The following is an 18,198-nucleotide window of genomic DNA, read 5'->3' on the forward strand; positions in this document are numbered from 1 at the left end:
ATATGCTGTCTCTACTCAAAGGACATGAGAGCAAGGACACAAATGGACATTTGCACACCAATGTTTATAGCAGCATTGTGTACAATTACCAAGAGATGGAAACATCCAAAATATCCATCAACAGACAGGTGGCTAAACAAACTGTGGCATATACATACAATGGAATATTATGCAACTTTAAGACAGAATAAAGTTATGAAGTATGTAACAACATGGATGGACCTTAAGGACATTATGCTGAGTGTGGTTAGCCAAAAACAAAAGGACAAATACTGTATGGTCTCACTGGTATGAATTGATATTAGTGAATAAACTTGGAATATTTCGTTGGTAACAGAGACCATCAGGACATAGAAATAGGGTAAGATATTGGATAATTGGAGCTGAAGGGATACAGATTGTGCAACATAACTGAATATAAAAACTCAGAAATGGACAGAACAACACTACCTAACTTTAATACAATTATGTTAAAACACTGAATGAAGCTGAATGTGAAAATGATAGAGGGAGGAGGGCTAGAGGCATAAATGAAATCACAAAGAAAGATAGACAATAAAGATTGACATGGTATAATATAGGAGTGCCTAGAGTGTATAACAATAATGACTAAATGTACAAATTTAAAACTGTTTTTGCATGAGGAGGAACAAAGGAATTTCATTACTGCAGGGTGCTGAAAATAGATGGTAATTAATACTTTAAAATTTCAACTTATGTGTGAGACTAAATAAAAAAATGTTTATTTGGTGCAAAGTTTATATTTTGACTAGTGCATCTCCTAATATAATTTATGTAGATAGTTGGTTGAACAACATAAGTACATGGAACCTAGGGTAGGACATTAGATTTTATTGGTTTGTTCAGAGGGATGCCCTGATGAATCCCAGAGTGATTTGATCAGTGAGTGGAAAAGTGTTTGCAAAGTCCCCTTTGGGGAATGGTGAGAATGGGGGAAAATTCAATCTCCCCAAGTTGAATTGTTGATGTTCTCGCAGGCACTGTTGACAGCCAGAGCTATAGGCTGAGTCCCCAGTCTTGGGGTTTGTTCACATAAAACTTAACCCCACAGAGGATGGGTCGGGCCTGCTTGGGATTGGGCCTGGGAGTTGCCCCCAAGAGGGCCTCTTTTGTTGCTCAGATGTGGCCTCTCTCTCCAGCCAATACAACAAGCAGACTCACCACTCTCCCCCTGTCTGCGAGGAACATGGCTCCCAGGGGTGTGGACCTTCCTGGCAGCATGGGAAAGAGATTATGGGCTGGGCTGGGACTCAGCATCAAGGGTTGAGAAAAACTCTAGAATGGGCTGGGACCCAGCATCAGGGAATCAGGAAAACCTTCCTGACCAAGGGAGGGAGGAGTAAAGCGAGACAAAGTGTCAGTGGCTGTGAGATTCTGGGCAGAGTCGAGGGGTTATCCTGGAGGTTATTTTGTGCATTAAGTAGATATAATCTTGTTATCCAGGGTGTGGTGTAGAGGCTGGAGGGAGCTGCCTGAGGATGTAGAGCTGTGTTCCAGTATCCATGTTTCTTGATGATGATTGTATAATGATACAGCTTTCACAATGTGACTGTGTGATTGTGAAAACCTTGTGTCTGATGCTCCTTTTATCTACCTTGTCAACAGACGAGTAGAACATATGGAATAAAAATAAACAATAGGGGAACAAATCTTAAATTCAGTTTGAAATGCTAGTGATCAATGAAAGGGAGGGATAAGAGGTATGGTATGTAAATTTTTTTTTCTTTTTCTGTTTTTGTTTTATTTTTCTGTTGTCTTTTTATTTCTTTTTCTGAATTGATGCAAATGTTCTAAGAAATGATCATGATGATGAATATGCAACTATGTGATGATATTGTGAATTGCTGATTATATATGTAGAATGGAATGAGCATATATTAAGGATGTTTGCATTTCTTTCTTGTAATTTTTTTAATTGATAAAAAATCATTTAAAAGTTTTTTTAAAAATGAGGGAGAAATTAAAACATTTTCTGACAAAAAATCCCTGAGAGAATTTGTGATCAAGAGTCTGGCTCTGCAAGAAATACTGAAGGGAGCACTAGAGGCAGATATGAAAAGACAGAAGAGAGAGGTGTGGAGAAGAGTGTAGAAAGGAAGACTATTAGTAAAGGTAAAAAGAAGAAAAATTAGAAATGACATAAAATCCAAAAGGCAAAACGGTAGAAGAAAGTACTACACACACAGTAATAACACTAAATGTTAATGAATTAAACTCCCCAATCAAAAGACATAGACTGGCAGAATGGATTTAAAAACAGGACCCATCTATATGCTGTCTAAAGGAAACACATCTTAGACCCAAGGATAAACATAGGTTGAAAGTGAAAGATTGGGAGAATATATTTCATGCAAATAACAATCAGCAAAGGACAGGAGTAGCTATATTAAATCCAACAAATTAAGCTTCAAATGTAAAACAGTTAAAAGAGACAAAGAAGGACACTATGTATTAATAAAAGGAACAATTCAACAAGAAGATGTAACGATCTTGAATATTTATGCACTGAGCCAGAATACTCCAAACTACATGAGGCAAACACTGAAAAGAGAAATAGACACATCTGCCATAATAGGTGGAGACTTCTATTCCACACTTTCATCAATGGACAGAGCATCTAGACAGAGGATCAATAAAGAAACAGAGAATTTGAAAAATACAATAAATGAGCTAGACTTAAAAGACAGTTATAGAACATTGCGCCCCACAATAGCAGGATACACCTTTTTCTCAAGTGCTTATGGATCATTTTCAAGGATAGACCATATGCTGGGTCACAAAGCAAGCCCCATTAAATTTAAAAAGATTGAAATCATATAAAACACTTTCTCAGATCATAAAGGAATGAAGTTGGAAATCAATAATAGGCAGAGTGCCAGAAAATTCACAAATATGGGTAGGCTCAACAACACAATCTTAAGCAACCAGTGGGTCAAGGAAGAAATTACAAGACAAATCAGTAAATATCTTGAGGCAAATGAAAATGAAAACACAACATATCAAAATTTATGGGATGCAACAAAGGCAGTGCTAAGAGGGAAATTTATTGCCCTAAATGCCTATGTCAAAAAAGAGGAGCAAAGATTGAGGAATTAATTTTCCACTTGGAAGAACGCTAATAGGGAAATTTATTGCCCTAAATGCCTATGTCAAAAAAGAGGGGCAAAGATTGAGGAATTAATTTTCCACTTGGAAGAACTAAAGAAAGAATAGCAAACTAGCCCCAAAGCAAGCAAAAGAAAAGAAATAATGAAGATTAGAACAGAAATAAATGAAATTGAGAGCATGAAAACAATCAAGAAAATCAACAAAACCAGAAGCTGGTTCAATGAGATAATCAATAAGATTGAGGGACCCTTAGCAAGACTGATGAAAAGAAGAGAGAGGATGCAAATAAATAAGATCAGAAATGGAAGAGGAGACATAACCACTGACCCCACAGAAATAAAGGAAGTAATGACAGGATACTATGAACAGCTTTATGCTAATAAATACAGCAATGTAGATGAAATGGACAACTTCCTAGAAAGGCATGAACAACCAGCTTTGACTCGAGAAGAAATACACGACCTCAACAAACCAATCACAAGTAAAGAAATTGAATCAGCCATTAAGAAGCCCCCCAAAAAGAAAAGCCCAGGACCAGATGGCTTCTCATGTGAATTCTACCAAACATCAAGAAAGAATTAGTACCAATCCTGCTCAAACTCTTCAAAAAAATTGAAGAAGAGGGAAAGCTACCTAACTCATTCTACAAAGCCAACATCACCCTCATACCAAAGCCAGACAAAGGTACTGCAAAAAAAGAAAACTACAGACCAATCTCTCTAATGAATACAGATGCAAAAATCCTCAACAAAATTCTTGAGCAAATTGAATCCAGCAACACATTAAAAGAATTATACATCATGAACAAGTAGGATTCATCCCAGGTATGCAAGGATGATTCAACATGAGAAAATCAATTAATGTAATATACCATATCAACAATCAAAGCAGAAAAACCACATGATCATCTCGATTGATGCAGAAAAGGCATTTGACAAAATTCAACATCCTTTCCTGTTGAAAACACTTCAAAGGATAAGAATAGAAGGGAACTTCCTCAAAATGATAAAGGGAATAATGAAAACCCACAGCTAACATTATTCTCAGTGGAGAAAGATTGAAAAGTTTCCCCCTAACATCAGTAACAAGACAAGGATGTCCACTATCACCACTGTTATTCAACATTGTGTTGGAAGTTCTAGCCAGAGCAAGTAGACAAGAAAAAGAAATTAAGGCATCAAAATTGGAAAGGAAGAAGTAAGACTCTTACTGTTTGTACATGATATGATACTATATGTCAAAAACCCCGAAAAATCCACAGCAAAACTACTAGAGCTAATAAATGAGTACAGCAAAGTGGCAGGTTACAAGATCAACACAAAAATCTGTAGTGTTTCTATACACTCGTAATGAACAATCTGAGGGGGAAATCAAGAAAAGAATTCCATTTGCAATTGCAACCAAAATAATAAAATATTTAGGAACAAATTTAACTAAAGAGACAAAAGACCTATGCAAAGAAAACTACAATAAATTGTTAAAAGAAATCACAAAAGACCTAAATAGATGGAAGGGCATACCATGTTCATGGACTGGAAGATTAAATATAGTTAAGATGTCAATTCTACCTAAATTGATTTACAGATTGAATGCAATACCAATTAAAATCCCAAAAATTTACTTTTCAGAAATAGCAAAACCAATAACCAAATTTATCTGGAAGGGCAGGGTGCCCCAAATATCTGAAAGTTTCCTAAGGAAAAAAAAATGAAGTCAGAGGTCTTACACTATCTGACTTTGTTCTAGTTTGCTAGCTGCTGGAATGCAATATACCTAACCAAGACCCACTCAAATGGGTGGAGACATGTCATCCCCTAATCCAGATTAACAACCATTCTTAACTAAATCACATCATCCAGGGAGATGAACTCATTACAGTTTCAAACATACAGTACTGAATGGAGATTATTCTACCTTTATGAAATGGGATTTATATTAAAATGTGGTTTTTCTTAGGGGGCATACTTCCTTTCAGACCAGCACATTCCACCCTCTGGCACCTAAAAATACATGTTTTTCCCATATACATAATACATTAATTTCATAACAATATCAGAAACCTTAAACCTTTCAGTAGCAATACAAATGAAGTATAAAATTAAAGACAGTATAAAATCTCATCAAGTCAGTTACAGGCATGGTCTGTCCTAAGGCAAAATTTTCTTCATTTGCTCTATACCTTTGAAAACTCATAACAAGTTATTTGCTGCCAACATACAAGGGAGGAACATTCACAGGATACATATACACATTTCCATAGGGAGGAAGGAACACAGGGGCCACCGGACCCATACAGTTTAAAAAACCTGCAGGGCAAAGTCCATTAGATTTCAAAGTCTGAGAGTCATCTAGCTTTGGGGCTTTAGAAAATGGCAGTCCCACCCTTTCCAAGGGCCTACTCAGAGGCCTGCCTCTCTCTAAATACAACTTGGGGGATATTGGGGAGACCACCTTTTTCCAGGCTCCACCCTCTCCAAGCATCAGGGCTGCACCCGGGCTCTCTGCCATCTCCGGGGCACACGCTCAACCCCTCTATGTGGTGGCAGCCAGGCTCTCCCCAACCCCCAAGGAATATGCTTCACCCTCTCCAAGGCCTGAGGCGGCATGACTCTTCCACTGCAACGAGGTGGAAGGCCCATCCTCTGCCTTTGGGGCAAATTCACCCTCTCAACGGGTTTGGGTGGGTCCACTCTCCTGGCCCGAGGCTTCTTGACTTCAGACCTCAGCCTCCACGGTTTTGCCTCTGAAGTTATTATTCCTCCAATGTGTCCCTTCTCTGAACCCCCCAGTCCAGAATGGCAGCGGTTCTGTTTATACAGGTCCCACAGCACTCTCGTTGGCTTTCTATGCAGTAGCCTCGGATCATGCCCATCAGACATAAGGAGCTTCCACAAATCCTTCCTGGATAACTCCATGTCCGATCCTGACTTTCTCTGGTTAAATCCACACACAGGGCACTATACTCTGGAGTCTCCCTTTCTGTAGGCCCAGAATTTTCCAGGACCTCAATTTCTGGTTTCTTTTTACTCAAGAGTTCAGTTTTCAGCTTATCTCTTTCCTGTCACATTTCACTATAAGCTGTGAGGAGAAACCAGGCTGCACTTTCAACATTTAAGCTGGAGATCTCTTCTGCTAAATATTCAAGTTCATGGCTTTTAAAATCTGCCTTCCAGCCAATACCATTAGTTAACTTGGCCAGATTATCTGCCATTTTAAAACAAGGATCACCTTCCTTCCAGTTTGCAATAACACCTGCCTCATTTTTTCTGTCTAAGGCCTCAGCAGAGGTATCTTTAGAGTCCACATTTCTACCAACAGTCTCTCCAAAGCATTCTAGGCCTTCTCTATCAAGCTTCTCAGAACTCCTTCAGATTCTTCCCTTTATCCATTTAAAAAGCCATTCCAACGTGTTTGGCATTTGCAAACCACAACAACAGCACCCCACTCTCCCGTACCAAAATCTGTTCTAGTTTGCTAGCTGCCGGAATGCAATATACCAGAAACAGAATGGCTTTTAATAAGGGGAATTTAATGAGTTGCTAGTTTACAGTTCTAAGGCCGAGAAAATGTCCCAATTACAAGTCTATAGAAGTGTCCAGTCGCAGGCATCCAGGGAAAGATACCTTGATTCAAGAAGGCTGATGAAGTTCAGGGTCTCTCTCTCAAGTGTGACGGCACATGGCGAACACAGTCAGGGCTTCTCTCTTGGCTGGAAGGGCACATGGCAAATACGGTGTCATCTGCTAGCTTTCTCTCCTGGCTTCTGGTTTCATGAAGCTCCCCAGGAGGCATTTTCCTTCTTCATCTCTAAAGGTCACTGGCTGGTGGACTCTGCTTCGTCGTGCTGCAGCATCCTCTGCTCTCTCTGAAGTCTCTCATTCTCCAAAATGTTTCCTCTTTTATAGGACTTCAGAAACTAATCAAGACCCACTCAAATGGGTGGAGACATGTCATCCCCTAATCCAGTTTAACAACCATTCTTAACTAAATCACATCATCCAGGGAGATGATTTCATTACAGTTTCAAACATACAGCATTGAATAGAGATTATTCTACCTTTATGAAATGGGATTTATATTAAAACATGGCTTTTCTTAGGGGGCATACTTCCTTTCAGACCAACACAGACTTTAAGGCATATTATGAAGCTACAGTGGTCAAAACAACATGGTACTTGTATTCCAGTAGCCATGTTTCTTGATGATGATTGAACAATGATATAGCTTTCACAATGAGACTCTGTGAATGTGAAAACCCTGTGTCTGATGCTCCTTTTAGCTACTATATCAACAGAAGAGTAGAACATATGGAATAAAAATAAATAATAGGGGGAACTAATGTTAAAATAAATTTAGTTTGAAATGCTAGTGGTAAATGAAAGCGAGGGGTAAGGGGTATGGTATGTATAATTTTTTTTCTCTGTTATCATTTTATTTCTTTTTCTGTTGTCTTTTTATTTCTTTTTCTAAATCGATGCAAATGTTCTAAGAAATGATGAATATGCAACTATATGATGATATTAAGAATTACTGATTGTATATGTAGAATGGAATGATATCTTAATGTTTTGTTTGCTAATTTTTTTAATTAATAAAAAAGTTAAAAAAAAAAACAGCATGGTGCTGGCATAAAGATAGATATACTGACCAATGGAATAGAATAGAATGTTCAGATATAGACCCTCTCATCTATGGAAATTGATCTTTGATAAGGCAATCAAGCCAACTCACTTGAAACAGAACAGTCTCTTCAATAAATGCTGCCTAGAGAACTGGATATCCATATGCAAAAGAATGAAAGAGGACCCATATCTCACACCCTATACAAAAATTAATTCAAAATGGATCAAAGACCTAAACATTAGATCTAAGATCATAAAACTGTTAGAAGAAAATGTAGGGAGCTATCTTATAAACCTTATACTTGGAGGTGGTTTTATAGACCTTTCACCAAAAGCAAGAGCATTGAAGAAAGAAAGAAAGAAATGGGATCTCCTCAAAATTAAACACTTTTGAGAATCAAAGAACTTCATCAGGAAAGAAAAAGACAGCCTACACAAGGGGAAACAATATTTGGAAATGATATATCAGATAAATGTCTAGTATCCAGAATTTATAGAGATTGTTCAACCCAACAACAAAACAGCAGCCGACCCAATTACAAAACGGGCAAAAGACTTGAAGACACTTCTCAGAAGAGGAAATACAAATCGCCAAAAGGCACATGAAAAGATGCTCAACTTCCCTGGCTATTAGAGAAATGCAAGTCAAAACCACAATGAGAGACCATCTGCCACCCTCCAGAATGGCCATTATCAATAAAACAGAAAATTACAAGTGCTGGAGAGAATGTGGAGAAAGAGGCACACTTATCCACTGTTGGTGGGAATGTCAAATGGTACAACTGCTGTGAAAGGCAGTTTGGTGGTTCCTCAAAAAGCTAAATATAGAATTACCATATGACTCGGCAATACCACTGGTAGGTATCTACTCAAAGGACATAATGGCAAGGACACAAACACATTTGCACACCAATGTTTATAGCAGCATTATTTACAATTGCCAAGAGATGGAAACAGCCAAAATGTCCATCAACAGACAGGTGGCTAAACAAACTGTGGTATATACATACAATGGAATATTATGCAGCTGTAAGACAGAATAAAGTTATGAAGTATGTAACAATATGGATGGACCTTAAGAACATTATGCTGAGTGAGAGGAACCAGAAACAAAAGGACAAATACTGTATGGGCTCACAGGTATGAACTGACATTAGTGAATAAATTTGAAGAATTTCATTGGTAACAGAGACAATTAGGAGATAGAAATAGGGTAAGATATTGGATAATTGGAGCTGAAGGGATGCAAATTGTGCAACAGGACTGAATGTAAAAACTCAGAAATGGACAGCACAATGCTACCTAACTGTAATACAATTATATTAAAACATTGAATGAAGCTGAATGTGAGAAGGATAGAGGGAGGAGGGCTGGGGTCACAAATGAAATCAGAAAGAAAGATAGACAATAAAGACTGAGATGGTATAATCTAGGAATGCCTGGAGTGTATAATGATAATGACTAAATGTACAAATTAAAAAAGATGTTTTTCCTTGAGGAAGAACAAAGGAATGTCATTACTGCAGGGTGCTGAAAACAGATGGTAATTAATATTTTGAAATTTTATCTTATGTGTGAGACTAAAGCAAAAAATGTTTATTTGGTACAAAATTTATATTTTGACTAGTGCATTTCCTAATATAACTAATGTAGACAGTTTACTTGAACACCATAAGTACATGGAACTTTGAGAAGGAGATGAGATTTTGTTGGTTTGTTCAGAGTGATGCCCTGATAAATCCCACAGTGATTTGAACAGTGAATAAAAAAGTATTTCAAAGTCCCTTTCAGGGAATGGTGAGAAAGGGGGAAAATTCAACTTCATCAAGTTGAATTCTTGATATTCTCACAAGCAGTGTGGACAACCAAAGATACAGGCTGAGCCCCCTATCTTGGGGGTTGTTCATATGAAACTCAACTCCACAAAGGATAGGTCAAGCCTCCTTAAAATTAGGCCTAAGTCACCCCCAAGAGAGCCTCTTTTGTTGCTCAGATGTGGTCTCTCTCTCCAGCCAACACAACAAGCAAACTCACCACCCTCCCCCTGTCTATGTGGGACATGACTCCCAGGGGTGTGGACCTTCCTGGCAACGTGGGACAGAGATCCTGGAATGAGCTGAGACTCAGCATCAAGGGATTTGGAGAGCCTTCTCGATCAAAAGGGGGAGGAGTGAAATGAGACAAAGTGTCAATGGCTGAGAGATTCCAAACACAGTCGAGAGGTTATCCTGGAGGTTATTCTTATGCATTAAGTAGATATTACCTTGTTGTTCAAGATTTAGTGGAGAGGCTGGAGGGAACTGCCTGAAAATGTAGAGCTGTGTTCCAGTAGCCATGTTTCTTGATGATGATTGAACACTGATATAGCTTTCACAATGTGACTCTGTGATTGTAAAAACCTTGTGTCTGATGCTCCTTTTATCTACCATATCAACAGACAAGTAGAACATATGGAATAAAAATAAATAGTAGGGGGAACAAATTTTAAAATAAATTTAGTTTGAAATGCTAGTGATAAATGAAAGCGAGGGGTAAGGGGTATGGTATGTACAATCTTTGTTTTTCTGTTATCATTTTATTTCTTTTTCTCTTGTCTTTTTATTTCTTTTTCTAAATCGATGAAAATGTTCTAAGAGATAATGAATATACAACTGTGTGATGATGTTGAGAATTGCTGATTGTATATGTAGAATGAAATGATATGTTAAAGTTTTTGTTTGTTGTTAATTCTTTAAAATTAATAAATAAAAAAAATTAGGCCTAAGAGTCACCCCCAAGAGAACCTCTTCTGTTGCTCAGATGTGGCCTCTCTCTCCAGCCAAAACAACAAGAAAACTCATCACCCCCCCCGCCCCGGTCTATGTGGGACATGACTCCCAGGGGTGTGGACCTTCCTGGCAACATGGGACAGAAATCCTGGAATGAGCTGAGACTCAGCATCAAGGGATTGAAAAAACCCCTAGAATGAGCTGAGACTCAGCATCAAGAGATTGAGAAAACCTTCTCGACCAAAAGGGGGAAGAGTGAAATGAGACAAAATAAAGTGTCAATGGCTGATAGATTCCAAACAGAGTCGAGAGGTTATTCTGGAGGTTATTGTTATGCATTAAATAGATATCACCTTGTTTTCAAGATATAGTGGAGAGGCTGGAGGGAACTGCCTGAAAATGTAGAGCTGTGTTCTGGCAACCATGTTTCTTGAAGATTATTGTATAATAATATAGCTTTCAGAATGTGACTGTATGATTGTGAAAGCCCTGTGTCTGATGCTCCTTTTATCTACCTTATCAACAGATGAGTAAAACATATGGAATAAAGATGAATAATAAGGGGAACAAATGTTAAAATAAATTTAATTTGAAATGCTAGTGATCGGTGAATGGAAGGGATAGGGGTATGGTATGTATGAATTTTGTTCTGTTTTCTTTTTATTTCTTTTTCTGATTTGATGCAAATGTTCTAAGAAATGATCATGATGATGAATATGCAACTATGTGATGATATTGTGAATTACTGGTTATATATGTAGAATGGAATGAACAAAAGTCCAGAATATTTGCATTTGTTTAGTGTTTTTTTTGGTATTTTAAAAAATAAAAAGATTAATAAAAAGAGAAAACACCAGGATATACATTTTTCTTTACTCCTTATGGTACATTCTCTGGGATAGCTCATATGCTGGGGCACAAAACTGGTCTTTATGAATTTAGAAACACTGAAATTATTCAAGCCCTTTCTCTGATCACAATGGAATGAAGTTGGATATCAGTAATGACCAAAGAATGAGAACGTTCACAACTATATGAAGATTAAACAATGCACTCCTAAACAACCAGTGGGTCAAAGTAGAAATTGCTAGAGAAATCAGAAGCTACCTGGAGACAACTCAAAATGAGAATACAGCATATCAGAACTTATGGGATATGGCAAAGGCTTGCTGAAGGAAATTTATTGCCCTAAATGCCTATATTAAAAAAGAAGAAAGAGGCTGGGCAGCGCCCAAGAGCCGCGGTGGGTCGAGCGGCAGTCGGGGCGCCGTGGTCCTGCTGGTCATCACCAACATGGACTCGCCTTGGAACACGCAGGAGGCTCCCAGGTGATTTTCACAAATCCTTTAGAAATTGTCAAGATCCGCTTGCAAGTAGCTGGAGAAATCACCACTGGTCCTCGAGTTAGTCCTCTGTCTGTTGTGCGGGACCTGGGGTTCTCTGGGATCTACAAGTCCCTCATCTAAAATGGACCACATAGACTTCTGGAGAAGATGGCGGCTTAGTAAGACGCGCGGGTCTTAGTTCCTCCTCCAGAAAAGCAACTAAAGAAACAGAAACAATACGAAACAGCTCCCGGAGTCACGACAGAGACCAAAAAGACAGCGTACCCCATTCTGGAACAGCTGAACGGGCAGGGAGAATCTCCTGCGGTGAGATACCCGAGGGGTGCGCGTTTTCCCGGCCGGGGCGGCTGGTGACTGGGGTCCCCTCCACACACGTGGCTCCCCGGTCTGACTGGGAACGTTGGATAGCGGGGCCCTCCCCTCACGCTTGGCGTTTCAGGCCAGCTGGGCAATTAGGACCGGCACTCTCCCAAGCTGCAGCGGCCAGCGACCCCCACCTCCACGCGTGGTTTCCCGGGCCAACTGCCGTGCAGACAGACGAGCGCCACGAGCGCCACCTACTGGGCAGGAAAAGAAAAACAGAGCCCAGAGATTTCACAGAAAAAGCTTTCAACCAGCTGGGTCCCACACCCAGGGAAATCTGATCAAATGCCCAGACACCAGCAGAAAATAATGGATGACGCTCGGAAAATTGAAGATATGGCCCAGTCAAAGGAACAAACCAATAGTTCAAATGAGATACAGGAGCTGAGACAACTAATGCTGAATATACGAACAGAAATGGAAAAACTCTTCAAAAACCAAATCAATAAATTGAGGGAGGACATGAAGAAGACATGGGCTGAACAAAAAGAAGAAATAGAAAATCTGAAAAAACAAATCACAGAACTTATGGGAGTGAAGGACAAAGAAGAAAAAATGGAAAAAACAATGGATACCTACAATGGTAGATCTAAAGAGACAAAAGCTACAATTAGTGAACTGGAGGATGGAACATCTGAATTCCAAAAAGAAACAGAAACTATAGGGAAAAGAATGGAAAAACTTGAGCTGGGGATCAGGGAACTGAATGACAATATGAAGCGCACAAATATACGTGTTGTGGGTGTCCCAGAAGAAGAAGAGAAGGGAAAAGGAGGAGAAAAACTAATGGAAGAAATTATCACTGAAAATTTCCCAACCCTTATGAAAGACCTAAATTTGCAGATCCAAGAAGTGCAGCGCACCCCAAAGAGAATAGACCCAAATAGGCGTTCTCCAAGACACTTACTAGTTAGAATGTCAGAGGTCAAAGAGAAAGAGAGGATCTTGAAAGCAGCAAGAGAAAAACAATCTGTCACATACAAGGGAAACCCAATAAGACTATGTGTAGATTTCTCAGCAGAAACCATGGAAGCTAGAAGACAGTGGGATGATATATTTAAATTACTAAAAGAGAAAAACTGCCAACCAAGACTCCTATATCCAGCAAAATTGTCCTTCAAAAATGAAGGAGAAATTAAAACATTTATAGACAAAAAGTCACTGAGAGAATTTGTGACCAAGAGACCAGCTCTGCAAGAAATACTAAAGGGAGCACTAGAGTCAGATACGAAAAGACAGAAGAGAGAGGTATGGAGTAAAGTGTAGAAAGAAGGAAAATCAGATATGATATATATAATACAAAAGCCAAAATGGTAGAGGAAAATATTATCCAAACAGTAATAATACTAAAAGTTAATGGACTGAATTTCCCAATCAAAAGACATAGAATGGCAGAATGGATTATGACCCAGCAATACCACTGCTAGGTATCTACTCAAGGGACTTAAGGGCAAAGACACAGATGGACATTTGCACACCAGTGTTTATAGCAGCATTATCTACAATTGCAAAGAGATGGAAACAGCCAAAATGTCCATCAACAGACGAGTGGCTAAACAAACTGTGGCGTATACCTACGATGGAATATTATGCAGCTTTAAGACAGACTAAACTTATGAAGCATGTAATAACATGGATGGACCTAGAGAACATTATGCTGAGTGAGTCTAGCCCAAAACTAAAGGACAAATACTGTAAGGTCCCACTGATGTGAACTGACATTCGAGAATCAGCTTGGAATATATCATTGGTAACAGAGACCAGCAGGAGTTAGAAACAGGGTAAGATAATGGGTAATTGGAGCTGAAGGGATACAGACTGTGCAACAGGACTAGATACAAAAACTGAAAAATGGACAGCACAATAATACCTAAGTGTAATGTAACTAGGTTGGAACACTGAATGAAGCTGCACCTGAAATATGGTTTTTTGTTTGTTTGTTTGTGTGTTTGTATCTTTTGTTTTTGTTTTTTCTTTTTCCTTTTTATATAAATATATTATTAGTATTATATTTTAATTCTCTTCTCTATATTAACATTCTATATCTTTTTCTGCTGTTTTGCTAGTTCTTTTCCTAAATCGATGCAAATGTACTAAGAAATGATGATCATACATCTATGTGATGATACTAAGAATTACTGAGTGCATTTGTAGAATGGAATGATTTCTAAATGTTGTGTTAATTTCTTTTCTTTTTTTTGATTAATAAAAAAATTTTAAAAAAATGGAAAAAAAAAAAAAAGAAGAAAGAGCAAAAAGTGAGGACTTAACTACTCACCTGGAGGAGCTTGAGAAAGAACAGCAAACTAACTTCAAAGCAAATAGAAGAAGAGAAATAACAAAGAGTAAAGCAAAGTTAAATGAATGGGAGAACAAAAGAACAATAGAAAGAATCAATAAAACAAAAAATTAGTTCTTTGAGAAAAATCTATAAAATCAATGGACCACTAGGAAGGCTGACAAAGGAAAAAAGAGAGAGAATGCAAATAAAGAGAATCAGAAATGAAAGGGTGGGTGGTCATTACCACAGACCCTGAAGGAATAAAAGAAATCATAAGAGGATACCATGAACAACTATATGCCAACAAACTAGACAACTTAGATGAAATGGACAAATACCTGGAAACACCAGCAAGCTACACTGACTCAGGAAGAAATAGAAGATCTCAACAAGTACAGAGATTCAATCAGTCATAAAAAATCTTTCTACAAAGAAAACCCAGGGCCAGGTGGCTTCACGGCAGAATTTTATTAAAGATTCCAAAAAGAACTAACACCAATCCTGCTCAAATTTTTCCAAAAAAATTTGAGGAATAAAGAACACCACCTAACTCACTTTATGAAGCTAATATCACTTTAATGCCCAAACCAGGTAAAGATTTTATAAAAAAGAAACTTACAGGCCAATCCCACTAATGAACATAAATGTAAAACTTCTCAACAAAATAGTAGCAAATCAAATCCAACAACACATTAAAAAATTATCCAACATGACTAAGGAATGCAAGGATGGTTCAACACAAGAAAATCAATTACCGTAATACAGCACATTAGCAAATTGAGAGGGAAAAGTCACATGGTCATCTTGATTGATGCTGAATTCAACAAAATTCAACATCCTTTTCTGATAAGAACACTTTCAGGGACATGAATGGACATTTGCACACTGCTGTCTCTGGTGGCAGTGTTCATGGTCAACAATGAATGGAGGTGGCCTAAGGGTTCAATGACCTAGGGAGGAAAGGAAATGGGAACTATGTAGTATACATACAGTGGACTACTGAGCAGCCACAAGAAGGAATGAAGTTGTGAGGCATGAAACTAGATGAATGAACCTCAAGAACTGTATGTTGAATGAAATGTCAGGAACTAAAAGATAAACATTATCATGCCTCAATCATATGCACTAATTATAATATAAAAGTTTGGTGAACAAAAGCCAAGAGCATGGGTTATCAGGTTGGGGCTTATTATAAAGGTTTCTAGATTGTAAACTTTTGCAGCAGTCATATATATTCAAAAGGTGTAATTATTAATTCTAAATATGTAGATACTGAGCTGCAATTTTTTTTTTGGTATATAACCTGGTCTTTCCCAGAAACTTAGGATATTTATGTGACACCTGAGACTCAGAGTTAGAGCTCTGAAGTTAGGAAAGTCAGCAGTACCCCATACAGGAACTGTTTTAAAAAGTTGAGAAAGTGGTCAGACATTGAGTAGAGATATGAACGAAGTTTGATCTGGATAGGACTAAGGTATATCAGAAGACTTGGTAAAGGATGATATCATCCATATTTTAAAATTTCAATTTCTGTGTGAGACTAAAGGGAGAGATGTTTATTTGGTGCAAAATTTATATTTGGGATAGTGCATTTCCTAGTTTAACTTGTATAGTCAGTTTAATTACACACCAAAAGTACATGGAATCTTGAATAGGGCATGAGATATTGTTGGTTTGTCCAGGTTAGTGTGATGCCCCGATAAATCCCAGAATCATTTGGACAGTGAATAAAGAAGTCATTGCAAATCCCCCTCAGGGAAATGGAGAGAAAGGGGGAAATATTCAACTTCCACATTTGGAGAATTTCTGATATTCTCACAAGCAGTGGGGACAACCAAATCAGTAGATCGAGCTGTCAATCTTGGGGTTTGCCTCTATGAAACTTATTCCTGCAAAGGATAGACTAATCCTACTTAAAATTAGGCTTAAGAGTCACCCCTAGAGAACTTCTTTTGTTGCTCAGATGTGGCCTCTATCTCTCTAAGCCGACATGGTAAGTGAACTCACTGCTCCCCCTCATGGATGGGACATGACTCCCAGGGTATAAATCTCCTGACGACATGGACTTTTCATTTAAAGTACCTGGAAATCCTGGAATAAGTCAGGATCTGGCATTAAGGGATTGAGAAAACCTTCTTGACCAAAGGGGGAAGAGAGAAACGAGACAAAAAAAAGGTTCAGTGGCTGAGAGATTTCAAACAGAGTTGAGATGTTATCCTGGCAGTTATTCTTATGTATTGTATAGATATCCCCTTTTTAGTTTATGGTGTATTGGAGGGACTAGAGGAAAGTACCTGAAATTGTAGAGCTGTGTTCCAGTAGCCTTGTTACTTGAAGATGACTCTATAATGATGCAGCTTTTTTTTTTCAGGGAACGAAAAGAATGTAATTTTATTTTACATCACTGACTGAAAATACATTCAAGAAATAGTAAATAAACATTTAATATGGTCTCATGCGCCCAGAAGGAGGTGGTGCCCGATTTTGAGGGGTGATTGCTATGTTCAAATAATCTCCTATTTGGAACTTCTGCAACTGCAGGGTCATGGAATCATCAGTCCCCTTTCTGCCAGACATGGTGCTGCCAATCTCCTTTACTCGATAGCCAGGTCTTTTAAGATCAGTAAAAACAATAGCAAAGTTGAAGTGTGTGCCCTTCTTTCTGGCTTCTTGGTAAACTTCTTTTACTAAACTAGTCAGTTCTTTCAAGGTTGCATCCATCCAAGTGTAGATCTGAAGCTCGCTGGAGGGCACGTTTCTGTGGGAGAACTCATCCATACGGTGGTGGCGGCCGTTATTGGTGGTGAAGACCCGCAGCAGCAGCGGGCATGTCTTCTCCCAGTCGATAGGCTTCTCGGTTCCTTCTTAATTTCCTCCTGGGTAACGCACGACTCCACCGCCATCTTCCTCCTACGGCCCGCAAGCAATGATACAGCTTTTAAAGTGTGACTGTGTGATTGTGAAAACCTTGTGTCTGATGCTTCTTTTATCTAGGGTATGAATAGATGAGTAAAAAATATGGGTAAAAAATAAGCAAATAATAAGGGGAACAAAGGTTAAAGTAAATTGAGTATTCAGTGGTAAAATGCTCACCTTCCATGTGGGAGACCCGAGTTCAATTCCCGGACCATGCACGTAAAAATAAATAAATAAATAAATAATAAAAATTAAGTAAATTGAAATACTAGTGGTCAATGAGAGGGCGGGGTAAGGGGTATGGTATGTATGACCTTTTTTTCTTTGTTATTTCTTTTTCTGGAGTGATACAAATGTTCAAAAAATGATCATGGTGATGAATATACAATGATGTGATGATATTGTGAGTCATTAATTGTACACCATGTATGGAATGGTCATAAGTCAAGAACATTCGCATGTTTTTACAATAAAAATATTTTTAAAATACTTCAGAAGTTAGGAATCTAAGGTAACTCCCTCAAAATGATAAAGGGCATATATGAAAAACTGATAGCCAGCAACGTACTCTATGGAGAGTGACTGAAAGCTTTCCCACTAAGATTGGGAACAAGACAAGGATGCCCTTGTTCCTGATCATTATTATTCAATGTTGTACTAGAAGTTCTAGCTGGAGCAATCAGACAGGAAAAAGAAATAAGTCATCCAAATTGGAGGGGAAGGAGTAAAAGCTTCATTATTTGCATACGACATGGCACTATATTTAAAAAATC

General features: G+C 38.3%; 1 pseudogene; it reads right to left on the reverse strand.

Moving 5' to 3' along the window:
• Positions 1-16,913: 16,913 nt before the first annotated feature.
• LOC143682613 (histone deacetylase complex subunit SAP18 pseudogene) lies at positions 16,914-17,427 on the reverse strand (annotated as a pseudogene).
• Positions 17,428-18,198: the final 771 nt, after the last annotated feature.

The sequence above is a fragment of the Tamandua tetradactyla genome, chromosome 5 (assembly GCF_023851605.1).
Source record: "Tamandua tetradactyla isolate mTamTet1 chromosome 5, mTamTet1.pri, whole genome shotgun sequence".
Taxonomy (NCBI): domain Eukaryota; kingdom Metazoa; phylum Chordata; class Mammalia; order Pilosa; family Myrmecophagidae; genus Tamandua; species Tamandua tetradactyla.